The 14,243-nt window shown below is 33.3% G+C and overlaps 1 long non-coding RNA gene across 1 annotated transcript in view; it reads right to left on the bottom strand.

The window, feature by feature from the left end:
• The window catches only part of LOC130458025 (uncharacterized), a 33,027-nt gene extending 19,454 nt beyond the window's left edge, over positions 1-13,573 (bottom strand). Inside the window, exons 1-2 of the long non-coding RNA XR_008917228.1 lie at positions 13,261-13,573; positions 10,244-10,416 (exon numbers count right to left, since the gene is read on the bottom strand). This is a non-coding gene — a long non-coding RNA (uncharacterized LOC130458025). The remainder of the gene's footprint in view (positions 1-10,243; positions 10,417-13,260) is intronic.
• Positions 13,574-14,243: the final 670 nt, after the last annotated feature.

Consider the following 14,243-nt stretch of genomic DNA (forward strand, 5'->3'; position numbering starts at 1 on the left):
AACTTGAGAGTTATGTTTTCTTTAACTAAATTAAAAAAAAAGTTTGATAGAAGTCTTGTGATCTGGTGAGATACAGGTGTGTAACATATCATTAAATGTAGAGTATATTCAGTCAGTAGAAAAACCAGGTATTCTTCATTCTACCTACATCTTGAAAAAATACACATACACTGATATATATACTCATAGGGTTGAATATCTATGACCTTTGAGCAACAATTGCTTTAATTTTAAGGAAATGCCAGAGGGAAATAGTTTCTAAAATGTCCATTGATTCAGGATGAATAGGATATTGAGCTCTGAGTCTTTAGCAAGTCTTATTTATGTTTTTGCTTCCAGAGACATATATGAATGCATACACACATATATACTCCTTTAGAATATTCCATAATATAAAAAATTTAATAAACTTTGCAACTAGACCAGAAAGACATTCCATATTATTAGAATATTTTAATAGTTGAATGTTCTTTCCCTGATTCTTCAATAAATGTTGTTAATAAGTGATGGGAATCAATTCATGCTTGATAAAAAGCAAAATATGTTTAATGTTCAGCAAAGTCAAAAGAGCCACTTAAAATAGGTTCCAATTTTCTTTATAACATTCCTTCTCTTCAAGTCAAAGAAGTCACACTGAGTTAGAAACAGGTGCTGGACAGCTCCTCTAGCAGGAGGCCATTAGCTTTCAAGAAATGATGTGTTGTGAATTATTTTCCTTTTGCTTCTTCACATTCAGCTTCACTTCTCCTTTTCCATTTAGTTGATCAAATGCCTGTCCCTATGCATGTCACAGAATCAGGATCCCTTCTATTACATTTCTTATAACTGAAAGCCTGATAACTGAATGATAGTATTCTGCATGCTACAATTACTGATTAAACGATGAAAAGAAGGAAGAAATGTGTCCTTGTTGCCTCTGCTGCCTTAATTACAGGCATTATAATCTGTCATAAAAGAAAAAAAATTCTAATAGATTCTTAGGTGAAAGAAAACCTAGTTCTTTAGTATGACAATTATCTACTTAAAAAAAGAATGAGAATCTTGCTTCAAATTTATTCTTTTTTTAAATGAATTAAATAATATTTTGCCGAAATTTGTGTTCCTACAAACTATATGGAGCCAGCTGATCTGCAAAATATCAGAATAAGCAATTCTATAATCCCCAATGATCCACCAACTTGAGTCAACAAGTAATGTCCCAAATATGCAGTAATTATAATTGTATGAAGAAGAAAATATGGGAATCCTTTCACACAATACAAGCCCTTCCATAAGTTGTAATAAAAATAATCAAAGAAGTCCTTCCTGTGGCCCTAATAGCTGACCCCATAGTAACTCTCAGTGAGATTCATGTTCTTTCAATTTACTGAAGGATTTATACCTTTAGAAGGTAAGTAAAGGTAATATTAGTGCTTTTATGCCTGTGGAAAGCTCTAGCAAAAAATTATTTCCCACTGGGCAGTAAGATCTGCCTATTGATTTTAGAAAGAAATACAATTTTCTTTCTTTCTCTCTTTCCATCTGTTGGTGGTATTGGAACCTGCACCTCTACTTCAAATTTCCAATAAACCTGAGACTGAATTTGATGAGTAATATGTTCTGTTTTGTATTTCTTCCAAAAAATACAGTTATTTAAACATTGATCCTGAAATGGGTATTTCTAGCAATGGGAACAACTTTTTGAGTTCAAAAATTTAGAAGTTCCTGGGCTTAGATGCAAATTGCCTAGCAAAGGACCATCTCTGAAAAAAAAAATAAATGGAGATGAGCACTGAAAAGGGAAATAATCCCAGGACATATCTTGGCTTGTCACAAAATAGGGTCTTGAGTTTATTCTTGAACAATACAGAACTTAGGTGGGACTATCTGTTCAGCAGTCATACAAAATGTTATGGGTTGTATTATGTTTTAAGTATTTTCATTGTGCTGATGAGTATTTTGTGTTTTAAGCATTTATTTTGTGGTGGAAGAAATATATAGCTGTCCCATAACTCATTGACTCTACTTTGAGTACCTTTCTAGAAGAAATTCTGCCAGTGCCTTTTAGGAGGTAACAGACTTAAGCCAAACTTGTTATGAAAAAAGACTTTTCCCCTTGGACTCTAGAGTTGGGGTATAATGAACGTGAGAGTAAAAGAAAACTGTACTTCTCTTTAGTACTAGATTCCCTAAAACTTCATTTAGTACAGTTGACCACATACTTGGAAATTCTTATTAGGAAGGATCTCATCCCCATATAGGTCTTCAGTGTAACAATGGAGAGCTGCCTAAGGAAACTATTCATTTTTCCTATCTTCTCCCAGTAGGCACTATACATCATCAAATTTACAAGGGTCTGTTTTGAACTCTGTTCACCCCTAAATGAAAGGAGAACATTGAACTCATCCTATACCACAATATCAGACATATTGTGAATAACTATGTAAGGAGAGGTGACCTATATTTTGTCTCCTCCTAAATGAAGGAGGAGGGGCATTATAAAATCATTTTTTAGGCAGGAACCCTTCTCTTTGTGGAGGTTCCAGATACCCCAACCCTTCAATAAGAAAAATACTTAAATTCTCAACCCAACCCTTTTTTTCATTTCTGATGCTTTGTACAAAAAACAGCAATAACAAAAACATAGAAATAATTGAGGAAGGTGCCAAAAATGAAGAGGACTGATACATCATATTGCATCAGAAGGGAAGAACAAGACTATAAAAGACCGACATATAAAGAATTAGACACAGAAAGACTTCCTGCAAAAGACAAACATACAAAAACAGTATGGAGGCATTATTGTCAAAAATCATTCTATCTCAATTATCCTGTTCCAAAATTATGTTGAGAACATTGCTCCATCAATCAATTGAAAGATCTCAGATAATTTGTGAAAAGTGTTTAAAAAGCATTTAATGGTAACTGATATATTGTGGTACAAATGAATGTAACAGACTTTTCTACTAGTAGCAGTGCACTGGTCCAGGACAATCCAGAGGAACTTATGAGAAAGAATGTGATCCACATCCAGAGAAAGAACTGTGGGAGTAGAAATGCAGGGGGGAAAAAAACATACGATCAATGACGTAGTTTGATGGGCATATGACTGGGGTTTTGGCATTAAAAGATCACTCTATTTCAAATATGAATAATATGGAAATATATTCTGACCAATGATACATGTATTATCCAGTAGAATTGTTTGTCAGCTCCAGGAGGAGGGAGGGAAGAAGGGAGGGAAAGAACATAAATCATGGAATCATGGAAAAATACTCTAAACAAATAAATTTAAAAAAATTAAAGCATTAGATAAAGTTAAGTTATGTTAGACAATAAATCTGTTCCACTTGGTTTGGGGACCATCTAGGTCCTCTATTAAAAAGAAGTTATTTAGCTGGCATTCATTAGTATTTCCAGAAATTGGAGTAACATGGCTTTACAATACACCACTGGAGAAGAACTAACTGCAAAGGAGAGAAATATGCTTTTTAAATATGTTTTTTCCCCTTTGAATAGAATAGGACTTACAACATTGAAAGGTTTAAATGATGTTAGAATTTCTATCTTCTCACTGGCTTCCAAAATGCTGCCTCCAAATCAGTTGTCTTAAGGTGGACTTCTTAAAGGAGGAAGTAACAAGGAGCTCTGAGTCAACATTTTACCACACTAGCTGTCTAAACACTAGCCCTGTTTCTCTGGGACTCTCTATGTACTTGTGAGAGAATGAGTTAGAGACTTTGAGGTGGAGGGTATTATACAAGCTTTATAGAAGTTATTTAAGACTTGCTGACTAAATTGGCTCTCAAATGATTATCTTGGTGGGGAGCACACCAGTGGAAGATGAATCCAATACCATTAGAAAATCTCCCTCAATCTTTCATGGGTACCTATAACCTTGAGAAGAATATGTAGCCATTTTAGCTCTAGAAATGCAACTTGTCTGTGACAGTGGGAACTGGGATGAGGATTTCCCAGAACTTACATGGGATATATAGGCTCATAGAGAAAGAAGGAAAAGAGCATATTATGTTGAAGATGGCGGAGAAGTTGCAACAACTCAACCACCTAGACACTTAGAGCAACAAAAAAGGATTGTGCACTAGACATTGAATATCTGAAGCTGAATTTATAAAACCAGAAGGCCTAAATACTATGTAAAGAAAACACCATCACTGAGTAGCAACAAAGAACTTACATCACTGATAATTCCACACAGCATCCCCATCCATCACCTTACTCTTCCTCTCTATTTCCCATCAATGCCAAGCCTAGGGCACACTAAGTGTAAACAAAATTGTCAATTTGTGATTCAGGGTCCAGATGTGATAAACCATGCCCCTCCCACAACAGCAATGATTCAACTAAAGCCTCCTCTCTTCACACAGAAAGAAGGGAGCAGAGATGAATTCTATCTGAGCATATAAAGGACAGGGTGAATGGCAAGAAGAGGGAGGGAGACAGAAAATATGGAGTAGGATTGGAACCACAGGCAAATGACCAAAGAGCACCATTGTGTATGGAAAAGGGAAATGAAAACCCAACGTGGACTAGAAATTTCCTCCTAGGGTTTATTCAGGGCAGAGACCTTGATTTTATATTTCTATCCCCTAAGAGGAAGCTGAGCATGGTCCAACCTTGCTGCAGTAAAAGGTCATAAAGAAAGAAAACAAAAGGTTTTCAGAGGGAATCATAAAAAAACAAAGGAGGAATGAGTAAGAAATAAGGATTCCAAATCAATCTGAACATGTCTTACACTATAAAGGAAAGGGAAGGAAAAATGTTCATTGAAAAAGATATCTTAAAAATCAGTGGAGATCTTGGAAGAACATAAAAAAAAAAAAAAAACTCCAGGGGGCAGCTGGGTAGCTCAGTGGATTGAGAGCTAGGCCTAGAGACGGGAGGTTCTAGTTTCAAATTTGGCCTCAGACACTTCCCAGCTTTGTGACCCTGGACAAGTCACTTGACCCCCATTGCCTAGCCCTTACATAGTATTGACTCCAAGACGGAAGGTAATGGTTATTTAAAAATAAAATAAAATAAAAACTCCAAAAAAATTAAAAAGAGAATGAAATGTTTAAAAGAAGCAATTAGGAATGAATTCAGGTTGGCAATAAGATTTCTCAAAGCAAAACTAGAAATGATGATAACAGAGTAGAAAAAAATAAGTAGAAAAATAATTTATTAAAGAACTAGAGGCTCTAGGAAAGAGAAAACATCCGAAACACAATGTTGAAAATTTATCAGAAGAGAAGGAAGAGACAAGCCTCATAAAAGAATAAAATGAATCAAATCTGGAACACTATATCTTGGGAAATAATACAAGGTACAAATAATGCAAGAAAATTGTCCATAATTTGTTACTGATAATGATGCACTTATTGAAATGAGGCCCTTATTGAAATAGTCAACATATCACAAAATATTATAATAACATTCTTCCAATTCTAAAGCTTTATAGGATAAATTTCAATAGAAAATAATAAATATTGTGTGATACCAGGGGAATAAAAGAATTTAGAATATGAATGAAAAGTATTATTTGCCATTCTTGAGTTTTTTGAGAAGTTGATGGAAGACTATCTTCCAAAAGAGCAAAGGAGCTCAAGCTCTCAGATGAAAATAATCTATGAAAGATATGAGCTCAATAAATAATTAAAATGATAGATTTTCAACAAAAGAAAATAACTTAAGGCATACCTAAAACAAACAAAAAAGGAGGGGAACATGTTATTTTATTTGTAAATTGCCCAAACAACAGAAACACAAGAAATTAAAATAAGTATAATTATGATAAAAGATACAATAATGGCATCACTTCATCCATATGTTTTCATAAAGCAAAGAAGTGCTTATTCCTCAGAATTTTTATGAATGGAGACAAGAAAGGTAGGCAACAGAAGTCAGTGTAAGATGAAACTCTTCCAAGATCATTGATAAATAGTGAAGAAATAACAAATCCTTACATCTCAAAATAGAATTGGGGGTATATGGGCAAATATGGGGTACAAAAGTAATGGATAAAAGATACCTTTTATCTTTTACTTTTTTATCTTTTACAGGAGGCTGAGTAAAATGAGAAATGGAGAAGAGTTTCTTCCCAGAAGGGTAAAAGAATAGGTGTCACTATACAACCTTCCTATGGGAACAGAAGTTTTTTTCTTCAGTAAAGGACAGAAATATTAAAATGGGTTTCATATGGGAAATGGATTTTCTTATCAGGACACCACCTATTCTGAGAAAGGATAATCCTTCCTTATATCAAATTTCATGACAGACAAAAGGATAGATGGAACCCAATGACAGCTAGTTGGCAGGGGTTCAGTGGGGTTGATGATAGCAACAGCCTTAGCATAGAAGAGAGAGCCCAAATTTATTTCTATCTATTACCTTCAGGAGAAAAACGGAAAGTAAAGAAGGAACAAGTATCATTATAACTGATGAATCAGGAACCAACATTCACAATAGAGTGAAAGGGGGAAAGAAGTTATAAAGAGGGTGAAGCAAAGAAAAACTTACTAGAAAAAATCAATCATATTCCTACCCACAATATTGTACAATTTATTTGAAAACAATTGTACTAAACTAGACATCTAATTCCAATATTAAATACATTTTAGTCCTGCCAAACTTCTTTTGAAACCAATATGATGCAGGAAGAGCAAGAACAGAGAAAGAAATTATAGGTCAACATCATTAATGGACACAGATGCAAAATCCTAAATAAAATCTTAGCCAGGAGACTACCACATATCACAAAGATTATGCATTATGACTAAACACATTTATACCAGGCAAGCAGGAATGGTTTAACATCACTAGAACTATTAAATATTGATTACATCAAAAAACAAAAGTAGCAAAAACAAATATCAATAGATGCAGAAAAAGCTTTTTCAAAATATAACATTTATTCATTCCTATTTAAAAAAAACCCAGAAATCATAGGTATAAATTAATTCCTTAAAATAATGAGGTATATACTTTTTGGAAGAGTAAACATTATCTTTATGGCCAGTATGTTAGAAGTCTTCCCTATTTGATCAAGATTGAAACAGTGATTCCTATTATCACCAAAATTATTAAATATTGTATTAGAAAAGCTAGCAATAGAAATAAGAAGAGAAAAAATAATTGAAGGAATTAAAATAGGCAGAGATAATAAAACTACATTTTCCCAATGATATGATGGTATTTATGAAAATTCCTAGATACTCAACTAAAAATTAATTGAAAATATCAATAATTTTTAGCAAAGTGGCAGGATATAAAATTAATCCACATAATTTATTAGCAATTCTGTTTATCGCCAACAAAGTCCTGCATAAATAAAAAATCAGAGATACTCCAGTTAAAATAACTGCAGATGGAATAAAATACCAAGGAGCATACCTGCCAACTCTGTGATCATAATTACAAAACATTTTTATACAAAAAAGTCAAATGTAAATAATTGGAGTAATGTTAATTATTTGTGGCTAGGCATAATCAATATAATTAAAATGACAATCTTACCTAAACTAATCTACTTATTTAATACTATTACAACTAAATTACCAAAGGAATTATTTAAATAGGAAAAATAATAACAAAATCTATTTGGAAAAATCAAAACATCAAGAATATCAAAAGAATTGATAAAAATGTAAATGAAGGAGGTCTAGCAGTACCAGATTTTAAGCTATAGTATAAAGCAGTAATTATCAAAACTATCTGGTACTAAAAATTGAAAACGAGATCAGCGGAACAGGACAGACAACAAAAAGTAATAAATACAATAAGTTTGTGTTTGACAAAAGTAAAAATTCAAGCTTTTGGGATAAGAATTTACTATATGGTTATAAAAATGTCAAGAAAACTGGAAAGCAGTTTGGCATAAACTAGATATATATATCAGTATCTTATACTGTTTACTGTTAAGAGGGTTTTAATTAATTTCTCCTTTTTTATATTTAAGAGGAAAAGGAGCAATAATATTTTTCAGTAAGAAACCTCCCGTTGTGCTACTTGGCAGTTGGTGCCAGAAGGTGTGACTGAGTGTGGTTTTTAAGTTGCGACCATTAGAAAGGACTTTTGTCTCTGGAGCTCCTGGGGAGAGGGTGTGACTTGCTCTCTCTCAGGGACTATGAGCAGCCAGAAAAATGGATTTAGGGCCTTATTGATTAATGATTATTAATAACTTGGGTAAGACAGGTAGATAGATAGTGGTTATATTATTAGATAGTGAGAATAGGAGAGTAGGCAAGGGCTTTGGCCTAGCAGAAGATACTGCCCTCTGAGAAAAAATTTAGTTAGGATTGGAATCTTGGGTATACTTATAATCTATTATAAGATTACTTTCACTTTCCTCCTTCCTCTTTCTTATCTGTATTTCCTAATAATAAACTAAGTATTTTGCTTTTAATAAACTGCGCACTGGCTTTTGATTAAACTCCTGAGCCCAAAAATTTAACCCTTGACATTACCAAGATAAGATCAAAATGGATACATGATCTAGACAAAAGGGAGATATTGTAAGCAAATTAGAATAGCAAATGTATTACCTATAAGACTTATGGATAGGAGAAAAATTTATGAATGAGATAAAAATCTTTGTGAGAAATGAAATGGAAAATTTTGATTATGTTAAATTAATTATACAAATAAAACCAATATGACCCAAATTTGAAGGAGGGCAGGAAATTGGGTGGGGAGACTGAATTTTATAGATAATTTCTCAGATAGAGATCTTCTATCTAGTAGTCGTCTCTCAGTAACCAAGGATGACGATTGTCTTTGTGCACTTTCACCTGTGATGTAGATGAGTGTGCACAAAGACACTTGTGCGTGAAGGAGATTTACCCCTCTCTGAACACCCCATATACCCCGATCTTATATCTAAAATAAATTTGAAAAAAAGGCTTTTATATATATTTTAGATCTTATGTCTAAAATATATATAAAAGCCTTTTTTTCAAATTTATCAGAATATGAGCCATTCTCTAATTGATAAATGTCAAAAGATATGAACAGAAAGTTTTTAAATGAAGAAATCAAAGTTCCCTATATGAAAAATACTCCAAATCATTGTTGATTAGAGAAATGCAAATTATAACAATTCTAAAATATCATCTCATATCTAAAAACAAAATGACACATGTAGGAGAAGATGTGGAAAAATGGAGACAATAATACATTGTTGGTGAAACTGTGAACTGATATAACCATTTTGAAGAGCAATCTGTAATTATGTCCAAAGAGTTATAAAGCCATGTATACCTTTTGACCCAGAAATACCATTATTCCTAAGGTTAATTTTTTAAAAAAACATGCTGAAAGACTTACATCGAATTATGAATTGTGAAATGAACAGGACCAAGAGAGCATTATACCTAAGAACAGAAATATTCTTTGAAAAGTGCTTTATGTTTTTTCCATCTTCAGAGAAAGAACTGATAAAAAGAAATGAGCAAGAAATAGTTTTATATATATAAATATATATGTATATACATACATATAAAATTTACATTATATGTCTTTTTGTCAAATGATGCCTTCTCTAGTGCAAGGATGAGAGGGAAAGAATAAAATACCAAAGAATTTTAATTTAACTAATTAATTTTTTAAAATAAAATGAAGTTAGGGAACAATAAATGAATAAATGGATATGTTAGGAGATCTTAAAAATAAATAAATGAATGTATTATTGAAAATTTTTTTAAATTAGAGTAAGAGTCTATTTTCAAACTTCTTACATTTAAAAAAACTTCAAAATTTATTATTCCCAAAAACAAAAGAGAAAAATCAAATACCTATGAATGACACACAATCTAGCAATCAGCTGACAGAAAACTAATTAAAATGAGCAAATTAGTCCAATCCTTTCTCAGCTTTTCAATTTTTCATTTGCTATTTGATTATCATCCTTAAAACCAATTGCTATGAAGCACTTATCTATTGATAAAATGAATGGGTTCTTTTCTGTAGACAGCATGTCTGAACATGGTCAGGCTCCCTAGAAGCAAGCGCCTCAAAGTACATTGAGTTGTCCACTGTGTTTTCATTAGGCACATGGCCTAGAGTCAGAACAAAAGAACAACTCAAGCATTTACATAGGTCTACTGGACTTGGTGATCCAATACCTTCCCAACTGAGTCATTGAGTAGAATAACAGATTGCTTATGCCAGTGATGGCAAACCTTTTAGAGACCAAGTGCCCAAAATGCAAGCCTACTGACACATGTGAGCCCCACACCTTACCCCAGACAGGGGAAGGAGCACTCACCTTGGGCTGCTGGGCAGAGGGGTGGATGATGTGACAGATGTTCTCAGACATGTGTGGAGAGGGGGAAGGAAGGTAGGTCGTTCTGGAACACTCCTTGTGTTGTGTTCACCAACCTGGACGTATGCAGACTCTACTAAGCTATTGATGTAGTTATAATCCCTTACCATTGAATTCTGAAATGTAAAGGTACATTTTTAAATAATCTTCATAACACTCTACATTCATAATCACATGTTTATTGATTAATATTTTTCAGTTATTTTTAATTTGTCATCAACAACAGTTTTTGCCAAAGTTATGGAAAAACTGACCTCTTTTCTCCTGATGATGCAGTTTTCATTGAACACCAAGAGAAAAATAAATTTTTGAGACCTAAAGACTGTGTGAGATTATCTCTAAAGATTTTTCTAATTCTAAATTCCAAGCTCAGAGATTAGGCATATAAATTCATTTCAATTTAGCCAACAAACAATAACAAAGTAGAAAAAAACAATATTGATTCTCCTCAACGTTTTTATTAAGAAATAAGAAAGAATTTTTGAAAACAAAAGATATATTTAGCCATATCATTTTAATCTATGTGGCAAAATCATAATATATGCATATTTTTTAAATAACAAATTTGGTGGAAACTGTTTTAGATGATAAGGCAAATTAAAAACAATTCTTAACCTGTACAACAATGAAAGGGACACAAAGAAAGACTAAAATATAGTCTTATCAAAGAGTCTAAAAGGAAAGCCAACTTGTAAAAAAAAGAAAAAATGTACAAACAAGATATATACAGGATAAATTAGAAATAATAGAGGAAAGGCATTAGCAATAAGGAGGATATGGGGAAAACTTCTTGTAAAAGATAGGACTGAAAGTCAGGAAAGACAGTAAAGAATAAGAGTTACATCATACTGTTTGCCATAACTCCATTGTTGGTAATATGCCTTAAATGTTATCAAAAACAAAGAACTTCAAATTCAAATACTATTATTGAAACATTATATGCAATTGCAGGAAATAGAAAACAGTGAAAATACCAAATAAAAAGTGATTAAGTAAATTGTGGTCTATTGATTTTAAGGAAATATCATGAAGCAACTAAGACCAACATGTATGAGGAAAAAAAAATCTGTGAAAGAATGTAAACACTGAAGTATTTTATATTAGGAACAATTTAGAGAAAAATTATAGCCATTTTCAGATATTTAATGATTTTTTCATTGATTCATCACTATTCTTTGTTCATTCATTCTCAATTACTTTTCTGCTATATTGTTTGCAATTATGACAACAATAAAGGAGTGTGCCTTTTTCTAAACGACTTTGCGGCCAATGAATTTTGTTGCTTTTAGTATTTTTTGCCAATATCATGAGTTTTTAAAAGTTCTTTTAAATCGTGGCAATTTGCATCTCATTGATTATTAGTGAGAGTATAAATTTCTTAAAAGCAATTTGTATTTTCTCTTCTGAAAATTACTTATTGGTATCCAATGATTTATTATGGAATGGGAATTACCCACAGATATTTAGCACTTTATTATAATTTTAAGTCAGGCTGTAAGTCTGTTATAGTTGTCCTAAATTTTTATCTCTGATATTTTAATTCCTTTTTATTTTAATTGTGATTTTATATGAATTTTTGTTTATTTTCAAGTATTAAAGCACCTCAATTTTATTTCCAGCAATTTCTTTATTTATTTTTCCTTTAAAAAGTCCATCTTTTTTCCACAATTGAAATAAAAATTCTATTTTTTCCACCTTTTTATGTTCTGATTTTTTATGGTTGTGAACCATTTCAGCTGGAATTGTGTTTCTATGTTATACACATAGAATCCTGTCAAACTAAATACAAAATGTAAAATGAGGCAGTTTAAAGCAAAGGATTGGAAACTAAAGGGATGCCTCTCAATCGGGGAGGGCTGACCAAAATGTGGTATAAGATGGCGATGGAATGCTATTGTGCCAAAAGTTGTAGGCTCCTTAGGGATCATTGAGTTCAACTCTCACTTTACAGAAAAGAAAACTAAGGCTCTAGATAGGACAAATGTCTCATCCAGGTTTACAGAGTTTTACTCTTTCTACTCAATGAAATTCTATTCTTCAGTGTCAGGTAGGAAGGAACAAGTGGCCTTACCACAGTTGTCAAATTTAAATAGGAAGTTATCAAACGGACTGTTTTCTTACTGGAGCGGAGAGGGAAGGGAAGCAAATGCTCCAGCTGTTGTTGCCTTATAGTATCTAACAATGTGTATTTCCCTCTTCCTCATTCTTCTTAGTGGGATAAGGACGGGTTTTAAAGAATCATGAGGGGGCAGCTGGGTAGCTCAGTGGATTGAGAGCCAAGTCTAGAGATGGGAGGTCCTAGGTTCAAATCCGGCCTCAGCCACTTCCTAGCTGTGTGACCCTGGGCAAGTCACTTGACCCCCATTGCCTAGCCCTTACCACTCTTCTGCCTTGGAGCCAATACACCGTACTGACTCCAAGATGGAAGGTGAGGGTTTAAAAAAAAAAAGAATCATGAGTGATTGAATGGTTTTAGGAAGAGTTGGCTCCTCTGGCTTTCTTACTCTTGAGCTATCTTACCAGATGTCTTACCACATAATCTAACATCTGATAAATCAGAGGTTCAAAAAGTCACTTATTTAAGGTGGCACAGTGGAAGGTGGCAGAACCAGGATTTGAACTCAAGATCTCAGAGAGCAAATGTCTAGCTCTTTCTACTGACTGGGCTGAATTGTGTAGGGTTTAGGATGATCACTTCAAAGAATCAAATTGATTGTATATTTACTCTTCTGCTTTCTAACTCACTGCAAGATTCACTCTTTAATGAATAAACATTACTTTATCATATAGATAGCAGAGCTGGGATTCAAATGGAGGTCCTTTGCCTTCAAATTCATTGCTCTTTCCACTATACCATGAATAATCTTCCAGCTAACCCTTAAATTTTCTCCTGATTACATGAATTCCTGATTATGAAGAGCCTGTTAGATGAACCAATTTATGCCTATATAGAAACTTACCATTAAATGTTAGTCGTGAATTTAATTCAGGGATGCCTAAATTCAAAAATGGCTTCCATGAGAGATGAGTGAAGTCAAATGGACTGACGGCTACTTGCTCCCGTAGATGTAATATGCATCTCTTGATTCTTTATCTGCATTCATCTGTATTCAATCACTCTTCACTGAACTGAGACATGTGTGCCTTCTCTCTACAATCCATCTGTAGTCAGGGAATGGTTAGGGGACCTTTAGATAAGATGGTAATGTGAAAGGTTGTAGACAAGCCCAGATACCAACCTACCCCCCCTTCAACTTCTAAAAGCAATCCCATAAACACTCCTGAAAGAAGCAGAAATAAACCATTGGTTTTGACCCAGAACTGCACAGAACAAAAGGTCAAAAGCCAGTGAAAGAATGTAGAGGGATCTAATCAAGGAAGGCATAATAATTTCAGGAAAAATGCTCTGAAAGTGGTGGAGAAAGGGGAAAGGAGCTGTGCCAGAAAAGTGAGAGAAGAAAAAGGAGAGAAAGAAAATTATAGACAAATGTTCCTAAATAATATTTATAAAAATATGAAATAAATTATTAACAGAGTACAACAACACTATTTTACAGATTATAAAATATGAACTAGGTTTAATTCATAGCAAAAATGCAAGAAAAGTATAAATATCATATTAATGGCAATAAAGTCCCAAGATGGTATTAATACAAACTTTTGACAAAATACAACACCTCTTTTATATTAATGAAGCCTGGATTTCTAGCCACGGCAGGAGTACTTTGCATGAAACTCATAAAATTCTTTCTAAAAGACACCATGCTGATGCCATGTTGCATGCCAGTCTGATTGAGGGAGTTAGTGGAAGAACTTTGGAAAGTTGAGGCATTTTCCTCTCTGAAAGAGACAATATGGCTCCAGACTTTCTTTGAGATCAGTTTCAGAAAGGAAAAAGGGGGGGGGGATTTCTATACACAGTTAGACAGAGCCATCTCCTCTA

Source organism: Monodelphis domestica, chromosome 3 (genome assembly GCF_027887165.1).
Source record: "Monodelphis domestica isolate mMonDom1 chromosome 3, mMonDom1.pri, whole genome shotgun sequence".
Lineage (NCBI taxonomy): Eukaryota > Metazoa > Chordata > Mammalia > Didelphimorphia > Didelphidae > Monodelphis > Monodelphis domestica.